Source organism: Nelumbo lutea, chromosome 4, assembly GCF_056320005.1.
Source record: "Nelumbo lutea isolate HS-2025 chromosome 4, American lotus-T2T, whole genome shotgun sequence".
Lineage (NCBI taxonomy): Eukaryota > Viridiplantae > Streptophyta > Magnoliopsida > Proteales > Nelumbonaceae > Nelumbo > Nelumbo lutea.
In genome coordinates this window covers 71,903,711-71,916,787 of record NC_142687.1, presented here as the reverse complement: position 1 = coordinate 71,916,787, position 13,077 = coordinate 71,903,711, and the positions used below count along the sequence as shown (strand labels likewise).

Here is a 13,077-nt window from a genome sequence, read left to right as displayed (position 1 = left end):
TTAATTCGCCCAATCTGAAATTTGCAGATCTGAATTCTCTTTCAAGCAATTCAGATCTTGCAATCTCAGATCTGAGAATTCAGATCTGAGTTTTGAAGGTTAGTTGGCCGAATTGATCTGCAATAACACCCTTATTCAAGAAACTTCAAGTACAATCCATGATCATTTGAATGAATAAAAAAGAATTAGATTGCTGAACTGAAATTTTACAAGCTGAAATACATCAAGGAAGAATGGAAACAAGGAGAAAGATGAAAGAAAATATAACTAAGAAACTGAATTCAAATCAAAAGAGAATGAAACTACAAATGATTTATTACAAAAGATCTTTGAATCACAAACCCTCAATTCGAACTCACCTTCTTCTTCTAGCTTGCTTGCGCCTAGCCTTCTTCTCTTCTCTTCTCTCAAGGTGGTCGAACCTCTAAGAGTGGGAGAGCCTTCCTCTCAAGCAATTGAACAACCTTCTCCCCTCCTAGAGGCCTCCTTATATAGTTTTTCAAGGGGGCTCTTGCCCCTTCTTGAAGCCTCTAGAATGGGGTGTATTACACCCCTCATGAACCTTCTAGAGTGCTCCTTCCTTCTCTTCAAGAAACATCTAGGAGTTGCCGCCCCTAGCTCCCTTTGGGCTGCTATTTGGGCTACAACTTAGCTTGCTTTTGAGCTCATGTGGGCTACACTGTAGGCTGTTATTTGGGCTAAAAATGGGCTGGGCCGAAATTTTCTTCTTGCTAGGCTTCTTCCTTTGGGTTTTCCAAAGAGTTAGCTTGTACTACTTGGGCCGAATGAAATTCTCTTGCTCTCATGGTTGGGCCAGGCTGAATTTGGTCTTTTTGAACCTTCTTTTCTTGCCTTTTTCCTTCATTTTCTTGGATTAATTATCCCTGAACTTATTCTTAGCATTAAGCTAAATTAAGGCAAAAATTAATAAAACCGGCATAAAAATCCATGCTAAAGTCCTCAAAAATTATAGATAAATTGTAAGTTCATCAAATACCCCCACACTTAAGCTTTTGCTTGTCCTCAAGCAAAGACATCAGCCATAAACTTAATATTCCCCCCTTCTGTTCTCACCATTTACCTAGTGAACTTTTTAGATAGAAATGCATTGAGTAGTCGGGGAACTTTTGTATGTGCTCAACTCTTATTCTTGTAAATTACCATTTAAGATATGTATCAGATCCAAGGAAAGGAGAATATGAATTTCACCATAGTCTAGCCTTTACTTCTAATTCATATATAAATCAGCTCCTTAATTGTCAAGGTTAATAATCAAATTTCACTAAGTTTCACATCTGTAACTAAATCTCAATGAGAGTTCAACTTTAGAGTGCCCCTTTGCACCTCAGCTATCACCACAATTTCTTAATTCTAGGGGTGAGTGCATCTTATGCTCCATCTCACCCTTTTCTTTTTTTTTTTTCGGTGTGAGTGCATTTTATGCTCCATCTCACACACTTTTCTCTCTCTTTTCTTTTTTTTTTTTCTTTTGGTGTGAGTGCATCTTATGCTCCATCTCACTCTGGTCACTTGCTTGAGGTAGGTAAATAGGACTCATGTTCTAAGCTGCTAGTTTTACTATTCAGCTCAGAATAGCGGAGTCAATTTGGGCTTTTGTCCTTCTTTGCAATTATTGAACCTCAAGAATCAGCACTTCAGATGTGCACTAGCTCTCTTGACCATTAACCATGAAATCAAGGGCTTCCATACACATAAAGATAGTTAGGGCTAGTCATGCTGAAAAGCATATTCAGCTCCCCTTTTCTCATGCATATATCAAATTGGGTCATTCACAAGAATAAAAACTTAACAAGTACATCAGTCTCCCTCAACTCATTGAATTCCTTCTTAAAAATCATCAAATAAATAGTAATGAACTTGAGGGGTTCCAGTCTTTTTTGGTTATGTCATTGCCTGTATATGTGTGTTGGGGTGCATGGTTTCAGCCCTCATACCCTAGCCTCGGGCTCACTGCCCGACACTTAAGATGAACATTGTCCTCAATGTTCGTAGTGTTAGGCAGTAACAATAAAACTAGCAAGAGCATCATCAAGTAATAGGAGGTATTTAGAGGACTTCCCTGAAGATCATTCTTAAATTCTGCAATATGTTGTTGGTGGAAAACTTCTTCTGCTAGAAATCACTTGCAAACTAGAAAAGGAGATCAGTATCTTTATTCAATTAAATTATAAGAAAAACTAACTAAACTTAAATGCTATGAAAAATAAAAACAAAAAGCAAGTAAGACAGTTTATGACTAAGTATCTGAATTGGGAATTCTCCCAACAGCCTCTTGTTCCCTTGGGTTTACCATGGTGTTACTAGGTAAGGTACCCGGAGCCCTTTCTGAAATCATCTGTGCCAGCTGCCCAACCTGAGTTTCCAAGTTCCTTATCGATGTTTCGTTATTCTGAAATCTATTTTCCGCACTAGCTATGAACTTGGTCATTAGCTCCTCCAAGTTAGATTTCGGTTCCGGCTGATAGAAGTTTTGGTGGAAAGGTTTAGGTGCATGCTGATTCAGGTGGCCTCTCCATCCGGGGTTATAGGCATGATGGTACTGATTTCCTGGCTGTCTTGTAAAGTTGCCTACAAAGTCTACTTGTTCTGTGGACTGAAAAGACTGACTGCCAACTTGGAATTCAGTCCTATCATGGCCTCCCCCACACTTATCATACTGTACATGCATAGCTGCCATCTGCATCTCATCAATTTTTTTGCTAAGTGCTCCTATTTGTGCAGAGAGAGCTGTGTATGTATCCACATTATGAAGGCCATGCTGCTTTCTAACTGGTGTCCTTTCTGAATGCCATTGGTAGTTATTGGCTGCCATCTCCTCGATGAGTGCATGGGCAACCTTGGGAGTCTTATTGTTTATGGAGCCCCTAGCTACTGCATCTAAGATGGTCTTGTTTGAATCGATCAGACCATTATAAAATGTTTGCACCTGCAGCCAAATCGGAAGGCCATGGTGAGGAACTCTCCTTAACAGCTCCTTGTATCATTCCCATGACTCATATAAAGATTCCCCCTCTTGCTGGAAAAAAGTAGTGATGTCATTCCTCATTTTAGCAGTTTTAGAAGGGGGAAAATATTTAGAGAGAAAACGGCTGGCCATTTCATCCCATGTGGCTATAGATCCTGCCGGTAATGAGTTCAACCAAGCTTTGGCTTTATCCTTCAAAGAAAATGGGAATAACCTCAGCCGGATGGCATCATCACTTACCCCATTGTGTTTGAAGGTGTCACAGATTTCCAAGAAGTTAGCAATATGGGCATTCGGATCCTCATGGGCCATACCACAAAACTGAACCGTATTTTGTATCATTTGGATTATGGCCGGTTTAATTTCAAAGTTATTGGCAGCAATAGTTGGCCTGATAATGCTGGAGACAGTCCCGGTGAGGGTGGGCTTGGCATAATCCATCATAGTTCTTTGTTCAGCCATTTCTTGTGCTTCTTGTCTGACTTGCTTAGCAGCTCTCAAACGGACATGGAGAGTCCGTTCAATCTCCGGGTCGTAAAGGATCTCTTCCAGTTCAGGTCTGCTTGTCATAAACTGTAAAGGTCAAAGCAATAAAAAGGCCAATATTCACAAAAGAAAATAAATAACTAATCCTATTACAATTGAAAATGTAAAGTGAAGTATTGGAATATACAAACCTACATCCTAAAATAAATAAATGCAGCTAACTAAAAGAAGATCAACATCTTATTCAATATACAGAATTCAGTAGCAATTTTCAAACAGGTCTGAATTCAGTAATCTCTGATTAGAACAACAGTTTACAAATTCCTCTTCTTTATATTGCTGAAATCAGGGACGGGATTTAATTACACAGATCTAAACTACTGAGAGCTGAAATCTCAGTAGCTACTGAGAACAGTAATATACAGTTATGAAATCTTAGCAGCTACTGAGGACAGCCAAGTGCGGATCAGCAGTGATTGTGTTCAGGTCTGAGTTTCATATTAAAAGGCTCTTCTGTGCTACTGAAGGTCAATACACTAAACTGAAGTCAATGTACAAAGGATTGATAGCAATTCAGACATCAGTTCTACACAAAATTGAGATCAGCTCTGAAATCTCAGAAGCCACTGAGAACAATAATAAATATAATAGCAGCTGCTGATAACAGTACAGTTGTGCTCAGGTCTGATTTCCATATTGGAAGGCGACTAAATATCAGATCTGAGCCCACTGTTTTGATGAGCTATGCATCACCAAACACCAGATGGAGTAGCCATACTAAAACTGAGCAATTCAGCAGGATAACCTACTGATATCAGCAATGAAATATGCTGTATACAGATTTGCACAAAACCGAAATCAATCAGTAGTAAAAAGATCTGAAATCAGACCTGTATTCACCATGGTGTCGCTGCTGGGATCTGATTTTCTTTTTCTTTTCTTTTGAAATGAAATAAAACACAAAGCAGTAATGCAACTACACTACTGAACAAAATCTCCCTTTTTTTTTTTAAAGGAAGAAAACTAAAACAAAATACAGCAATGCAACCAAAATCTTTTTGGATGAGTGCAGGTCTGATTGATGAATGTAATTTAGATCTGAACTCATTTTGAGATTTATTTATTTATTTATTATTTATTTATTTATTTTTTTTAGAACCAAAAGAAGAAGAGAAATTTGATTTGCATAAGCTACATTAAAAACTGAAACTAAGGATGGAACAATCAAGTATCAAGAGAAGAAACATGGCTCCATCAATGTAGCCCTTGATGGAGTATACACTTATTGGAATGTAGTACACACGGCTGCACACACCCATTCAGATCTGCTAGACTTTCTATTCATGCACAGCTGAAATCAGAGCTATCTAACTTAAAAAAAAAAAAAATCAAAGATCAGCCCAGGACAATTCACAATGCCAATTTAGTAATGTTAATTGTAATACAAACCTGTTCAAAACCTGCCCTGGTTCAGTCTTGCTGTAGCAGGTCTGCTATAGTAGCCCTGCTATAGGTTTGAACTCTAATAGAAAAATGGTGTGGAAGTGCCACTTTTCATGAAATCTCTTGAGGCATAAAAAAATTCTCAGATTAAATATACTTTTCTTCAACCAAATCAGCTCAGATAGATCGGAGTACAAGTTATTTAATACAGCAAAGTATGCCCTGTATCCTGCTCTGTTCACAACCCCAGTTCAGATCTAGGTAATTGCAGATCCAAATTTCTTCAACCATGACTATCCAATTGTTTTTGGGAGATAGCAGATTTTTTTTAGGGTGTATTGGGGTGAAGATAACCCCCAATTACCCTTTGAATTTATATTAGTTCAGGTCTGAGTTCAAGGGAACTCAGATCTGAACTGTTGCAAATCTGCTACAGTAAAACTCAGATCTGAACTCAGATCTGAGTTCTGATCCGAATCCTTGGTTTCCATTCTTTCGGTTATATGGTTCTCTCTCTCTCTTTTTTTTTTTCACTATCTAAATATATATTTTTTTTCTTTTTGTAATGAAAGAAAAGAATAATAAAGGGCTGAGAACAGAATTTTTTTTTTTTCTGAGTATTGCAGTTCTGCTATAGCAGAGTTCAGGTCTGAACTCAAGTCTGAGTTCGGATCTGAAATCTCAATTGCCTTACCTTCAGTTATTTCTACCAAATTGCCTTTGAGAATAGCAGAAGTGCCCTAGGGTGAATTGGGGTGGTTATGACACCCAATTCCCCTCAAAATTGCATCAATTCAGGTCTGAGTTCAGAGGAGCTCAAATCTGAACTGTTGCAAATCTGCTGTAGCAGAATTCAGATCTGAACTCAGATCTGTATTCTGATCCGAATTCTCAATTGCTCCTCTGGTTGTTCAAAAGATCTCCTTTTTTTTTCATTTTATATATATATATATATATATATATTTTGTAATGGAAAAAGAAATAAAATTCTGAAACACAAGCAATTCTTTTTGGCTGAGTGCTGCAGATCTAAAATCTGCTGATCTGAGTGCCGAATGCAACTCAGATCTGCAACACTCATGTTTATGTGAATTTTTTTTTTTTCTTTTTGAAGGGAACAACACCAAGATTGAATAGAAATCAAATATGTCTTTATTAAAATGAAACTGAAACCAGAAAAAGAAAGTAATCTACTTAAGAAAGAAGAAACATAACTACAGTAGTACAGCAGTTGCAGTCCAAGCTGAAATGAAAAAAGTTAGCAAATTAACCCAACTATGAATGCAATGCGAAATGAGATCAGATTAAGAATGCTCAATGTTTCCTAATATTGCTTCTATAAATCCCCGGCAATGGTGCCAAAAACCTGATGTGTTGCTCATTGTGACACTAGCAAGTGCACTAGCCGTTCAAGTAATAAAGTAGAGAGTGAAGTATGGTTCCCACGAGGATTTAGGAAACAATTACCAATACTAAATTGAGCACTTTTTATCTGATCAACAAACAAATCAAAACTCTAATGAAAGCTAAGAAATCCTAAATTAAAATCTATCTAAATCATTGGCCCAATTGCCTTCAAATCAGGTTAGAAGAGTAAGCAGTAAATGTCAATCTCAGAATTCAGCAATCTATCAATTTGGATCATTCGAATAAATCATGATTGAGCCTTGGTTTGGTGAAACCCCAAGGTCATGAACAGCCTCTCTCAAGCGCATGTTCATCCTATGCATGAGTGATGGTTCTTCTATCTCTAGAAAGAATCTAATCCCCATGCATGCATTTCTTCAAACACTTATAAGGCATCAATTCAAATCTGAATTGATCACCAACTGAATTGTGCAAGTTATCTCTAACCTTGCACTCAATTCAGTTCTTGAATAGTAGATCTAAATTCATAGAGTCTCTCTCAAGCACTCTATGAATTCCAAGCTGTAGATTAATTCGCCCAATCTGAAATTTGCAGATCTGAATTCTCTTTCAAGCAATTCAGATCTTGCAATCTCAGATCTGAGAATTCAGATATGAGTTTTGAAGGTTAGTTGGCCGAATTGATCTGCAATAACACCCTTATTCAAGAAACTTCAAGTACAATCCATGATCATTTGAATGAATAAAAAAGAATTAGATTGCTGAACTGAAATTTTACAGGCTGAAATACATCAAGGAAGAATGGAAACAAGGAGAAAGAAGAAAGAAAATATAACTAAGAAACTGAATTCAAATCAAAAGAGAATGAAACTACAAATGATTTATTACAAAAGATCTTTGAATCACAAACCCTCAATTCAAACTCACCTTCTTCTTTTTCCTTACGCCTAGCCTTCTTCTCTTCTCTTCTCTCAAGGTGGCCGAACCTCTAAGAGTGGGAGAGCCTTCCTCTCAAGCAATTGAACAACCTTTTCCCCTCCTAGAGGCCTCCTTATATAGTTTTTCAAGGGGGCTCTTGCCCCTTCTTGAAGCCTCTAGAATGGGGTGTATACCCCTCATGAACCTTCTAGAGTGCTCCCTCCTTCTCTTCAAGAAACATCTAGGAGTTGCCGCCCCTAGCTCCCTTTGGGCTACTATTTGGGCTACAACTTAGCTTGCTTTTGAGCTCATGTGGGCTACACTCTAGGCTGTTATTTTGGCTAAAAATGGGCTGGGCCGAAATTTTCTTCTTGCTAGGCTTCTTCCTTTGGGTTTTCCAAAGAGTTAGCTTGTACTACTTGGGCCGAATGAAATTCTCTTGCTCTCATGGCTGGGCCGGGCTGAATTTGGTCTTTTTGAATATTCTTTTTTTGCCTTTTTCCTTCATTTTCTTGGATTAATTATCCCTGAACTTATTCTTAGCATTAAGCTAAATTAAGGCAAAATTTAATAAAACCGGCATAAAAATCCATGCTAAAGTCCTCAAAAATTATAGATAAATTGTAAGTTCATCACTAACCACTTTGTCGCTTGCCGAGAGGTACAGTTCTAAAATATCACCCTCCTCATGCCAGGTTAAGATTGGCACACTAGCGAGGTATTTCTTGAGCTCTCCAAATGCGAGTTGACAGTCTCGGGTCCATTTGAAACCTTTGCTTTTGATTTCCTTAAAAAACGATAGACAACGGTCCACCGAATTGGACATGAAGCGGCTCAGGGTGACTATGCGGCCGTTCAACCTCTAAACCTCCTTCAACTTCCGGGGTGGTCTCATATCTAAGACGGCCTTAATTTTGTCTGAGTTGGCCTCAATATCGCATCGGTTAATGATGGATCCTAGGAACTTGCCCGAGGTCTTGCCGAATACAAACTTGTTTGGGTTCAGTCTCGTATTAAACTTACACAAAATTTCAAAAATAGAATGCAAGTCTTGTATTAATTCATGTGAAAATTGAGTTTTGACAACCATGTTGTCTACATAGGATTCTACTTTTCTACATTTAGTGGCGCAAACAACTTATTTACAAACCTTTGAAAGGTTGCCCCTGCATTTTTTAACCCGAAGGGCATAACCTTGTAACAGTATAGACCAAACTCAAAGGTAGTCTTTTCTTTGTCCGTCGGGTCCATCTTGATTTGGTTATAGCCCGAATAGGCATCCAAGAAACTTAGCAACCCGTGCCCTGAGGTCGTGTCCACCAAGCGGTCAATTATGGGGAGCGGGAAGCAGTTTAGGTCAGTGTAGTCGACGCAAATGCGCCACTTGCCATTGGCCTTTTTCACCAGGATGGGGTTGGCTACCCAGCTAGGGTAGTGGACTTCTCTTATGAAGTCAGCTACGAGGAGCTTCTCGACCTCATCGTCGACCGCTTTCCACCACTCTGGAGCTATGTTGCATTTCTTCTGTCTAACGGGCCTAACTACAGGATCAGTATTCAGCTTGTGAGTTATGAGGTTGGGGTCTATACCGGGCATCTCTACCGCGGACCATGCAAAAATATCTAAATTTTGGAGTAAGAAGCTTACTAGTTTGGATCCTAGAGGTTCCTGGACGAAAGCACCGATCTGAAGCGTCCGAGCCGGGTTGGTTGCTGAGGTCAGGACTACGACTATTTCTTCCATGGGCATGGCTCGTTCCTCACTTTGCTCCATAGGCCGCTTCAGTTCGAGGTCATCGGCCACCTTGGTCTTTCCCTTCAGGGCGGCGATGTAGCACTTACGGGACTCGAGCTGGTCGCCTCGCGCTACCCCCACTCCAAAGTCTATTGGGAACTTCATAGCCAAATGGTAAGTGGAGACCACCGCCCGTAGGACATGGGTGATCGGCCGACCTATTATAGCATTGTAGGGGGAGAGGGTCATGACCACCAGGAAGTCGTATTTGAATCTGACCATGCAAGTTCAAGTGCCGACTTCCACAGGTACTGTTATTTTCCCAAGGGGCTGGACTTCCTCTCTGCTGAAGCCCACCAAAGGAGTGTTTGTAGACTTTAGGTCGCTTCTTTGCAGTTGGAGCTGGTTGAACATAGCTTTGAAGAGGATGTCGGCCAAGCTGCCTGAGTCGACGAGTACACGCCTGACCTCGAAGTCATTGATCCTCAGCTTTATTACGAGTGTGTCATCGTGGGGGTAGTGGACCCCTCGCGCGTCATCTTCCATGAAGAAAATTGGCTCTTCTGTCCTCAGCCGCTTTGGGGGATTCTGCTCTTCCCGGATGGCTTCATAAACTGACGTCTGAGCTACTGCTAAAGTGCTGTTAGACAGTCTTGTATGCCCTTAGCTTCAATCGGATTTGATGTACTTTTGTTATTTAGTGGAAATAAAATAAAGTGCATGTTTGATTTAGGTTGTTTGGTATAATTCTTTGTAAGACCCTAAAACTGGACACTTATAGAAACTTGTGTTAGTTTTAAATGTTCACAGCCATTGGATAGGTCTAGGGAGATTTATCCTGTCAAGGCTGATACTGATGTGCCACCAAGTGTTGGGATGGCTTGTTTCGGCCATCAGGGTAAGACCCAAGGCACATGCAGTATGGGATTGCTTGAACCCTTGAACCGGACTAGATTTCCAGTATTGCCCTAGACCTTGGAGACAGATGGGCAAAACTAGAAAGTTACACTTGACCCCTAGACTCGATTATGACACATCACTAGGTGTTGGATCGGGCTGCCTTTGATGTGTCAATCAGTGAAATCCTTAGTGGCGGTCAAAACCTGGACATGTTAGGGCAGTCTGAGAATTCATCTGAGTGAGTGGTCATAGTGACAGGACCAGCCCCTTTGTCGGACAATGGTAATGATTGGGAATGCACTATCTCTGATGGAAACCAAACTGCCAGCAGTTGATTTCAATTGTTGGAATTTTGTTTTACAAAAATAAGATATATATATGTATATGTATGGTTTCAAAAGATTTGCAAAAAGGTTTTAATTCCCGGGATCCATGTGAGTAGAGAGTGCGGCACTGTTCCTTGCAGCCGAGAGAGAGGTCTTCTCTTGTTGGGCAGTGCTTGATCATTAAGGGCTGAGAGGTTAAGTGTAAGACCATTTAGGATAATACCTGATGGGCTAATCTTGCACCTGCCCACAGTCCCTGGGTTTTTATAAGATGGCATGGCCCAAGGACCACTTAATGTAAGTGTTGGGCCCATAGGGTCCATGTGATGGGCTCAAGGGGGTCACTGAGTCTTTCAGTGAATTCGGCTGGGCCATGTAATAAAGGCTGGGCCAAACCCATGTGGCTGGTGTGTAGATCAATGCTTGGGTCCCACGCCATACAAAGAAGCCCAACTGGGCAGTGATGAACTTACAATTTATCTATAATTTTTTAGGACTTTAGCATGGATTTTTATGCCGGTTTTATTAATTTTTGCCTTAATTTAGCTTAATGCTAAGAATAAGTTCAGGGATAATTAATCCAAGAAAAGGAAGGAAAAAGGCAAGAAAAGAAGGTTCAAAAAGACCAATTTCAGTCCAGCCCGGTCGTGGAAGCAAGAGAGAGCACTTCGGCCCAAAAAGAGCAAGTGAATTCCTTGAGAGAACCCAAGAAAATAAAGCCTAGCTATGAGTAGAATTCGGCCCAGCAAGGAAGGCCCATTCTTAGCCCAAAAGAGCAACTCAATGTATAGCTATCATGTGCTAAGAGAGAGCCTAAGTGCAGCCCAAATAGCAGCCCTTAGGAGGCTTTCAAGAAAGCTCTAGAAAGTTCAAGAATTGGGTGTAATACACCCCATTCTAGAGGCTTCAAGAAGGGGCAAGAGCTCCCTTGAAAAATTATATAAGGAGGCCTCTAGGAGGGGGGAGAGGTGTTCAATTGCTTGAGAGGAAGGCTCTCCCACTCTTAGAGGTTCGGCCACCTTGAGAGAAGAGAAGAGAAGAAGGCTAGGCGCAAGGAAGAAGAAGAAGAAGGGCTGAAGGATGTTCAAGACAAGCAAGCTAGAAGAAGAAGGTGAGTTCGAATTGAGGGTTTGTGATTCAAAGATCTTTTGTAATAAATCATTTGTAGTTTCATTCTCTTTTGATTTGAATTCAGTTTCTTAGTTATATGTTCTTTCTTCTTTCTCCTTGTTTCCATTCTTCCTTGATGTATTTAAGCTTGTAAAATTTCAGTTCAGCAATTTAATTTTTTTTGATTCCTTCAAATGGTCATGCATTGTACTTGAAGTTTCTTGAATAAGGGTGTGATTGTAGATTAATTCAGCCAACTAACCTTCAAAACTCAGATCTGAATTCTCAGATCTGAGATTGCAAGATCTGAATTGCTTGAAAGAGAATTCAGATCTGCAATTTTCAGATTGGGCGAATTAATCTACAGCTTGGAATTCCTAGAGTGCTTGAGAGAGACTCTAGGAATTCAGATCTACTATTCAAGAACTGAATTGAGTGCAAGGTTAGAGATAACTTGCACAATTCAGTTGGTGATCAATTCAGATTTGAATTGATGCCTTAGAAGTGTTTGAAGAAATGCATGCATGGGGATTAGATTCTTGCTAGAGATAGAAGAACCGTCACTCATGCATAGGATGAACATGCGCTTGAGAGAGGCTGTTCATGACCTTGGGGTTTCACCAAACCAAGGCTCAATCATGATTCATTCGAATGATCCAAATTGATAGATTGCTGAATTCTGAGATTGACATTTACTGCTTACTCTTCTAACCTGATTTGAAGGCAATTGGACCAATGATTTAGATAGATTTTAATTTAGGATTTTTTTAGCTTTCATTAAAGTTTTGATTTATTTGTTGATCAGATAAGAAGTGCTCAATTTAGTATTGGTAATTGTTTCCTAAATCCTCGTGGGAAGGATACTTCACTCACTACTTTATTACTTGAACGGCTAGTGCACTTGCTAGTGTCACAATGAGCCACACATCAGGCAGCAGGTTGGAAACTAGTTAAACACTAAACACTTAATGGGCCAAAAGCCCATTTCAAACTAGATTGATATGATCACCAGTTCATGGGGTGAATCTGAGATTAGTGTTAGTAAAAGGATTGGGTCTTTGACCTTATCCACTCTAAGAGACCAAATTCAAATTAGATTTGAATCTGGTAACCTTCTGATAAGATTAGGAGTTAACTAACTTAATCTACAGATAGGATTAAGATTAACCTCTATCCAAATACTGATTTGGATTGGGATAACTCCCAAAATATTGGGAGGTTTCTTAATCAAGAAGAAAGAGGAGAAAACCCTAGCAGAAATATTATATTTCAAACTAAGGGGTTTGAGCAAGCAAGAAACACATCCTGCAATCTGAGATTTGATCTCTCACAGACTCCAGAGAAAAGAGACAATTCTGCCCTCTTCGTCCCTGTACTTCTCCTCCTTCAGCCACCGCCACTACCTGTTGGAAGATTGGATCTTTGCAGCAATAGGAAGTCAAGAAAGCAGTTCTTGACAATAGTCTTGCAAGAAAGACACTAGGATTCGATGTTCAAGGTTCCCAAAGGGTTCTTGTGAAGAATCCAGTGTGTAGGATGCACCCTGCTGGTTTCGTTCCATCCACAACTGTGTCATCTTCAGCAGGAGCGGATCTTGGTTACTTCTTTGGGCGTGAACACCAACTTTGGGAGATATTATTTCTCCGGATCAGGTATAATCCTTCCTATTTCCTTTTGGTTCAGATTTGGTTTGTTTATGGTTCAAGTAGGATACTTGAATAATGTATTCTAAATTTATGGAATATGATTCCCAGTTGGAAGAAGGTAGGAAATTTTTTTGAAATTCGCCCCCCATTCCGCACCTTT

The 13,077-nt window shown here is 39.8% G+C and overlaps 1 non-coding gene across 1 annotated transcript; it reads left to right on the top strand.

The window, feature by feature from the left end:
• Positions 1-2,963: 2,963 nt before the first annotated feature.
• Positions 2,964-3,070, top strand: LOC148861049 (small nucleolar RNA R71). Its single transcript, XR_016095246.1, has one exon. It is a non-coding gene; the product is annotated as a small nucleolar RNA R71 (small nucleolar RNA).
• Positions 3,071-13,077: the final 10,007 nt, after the last annotated feature.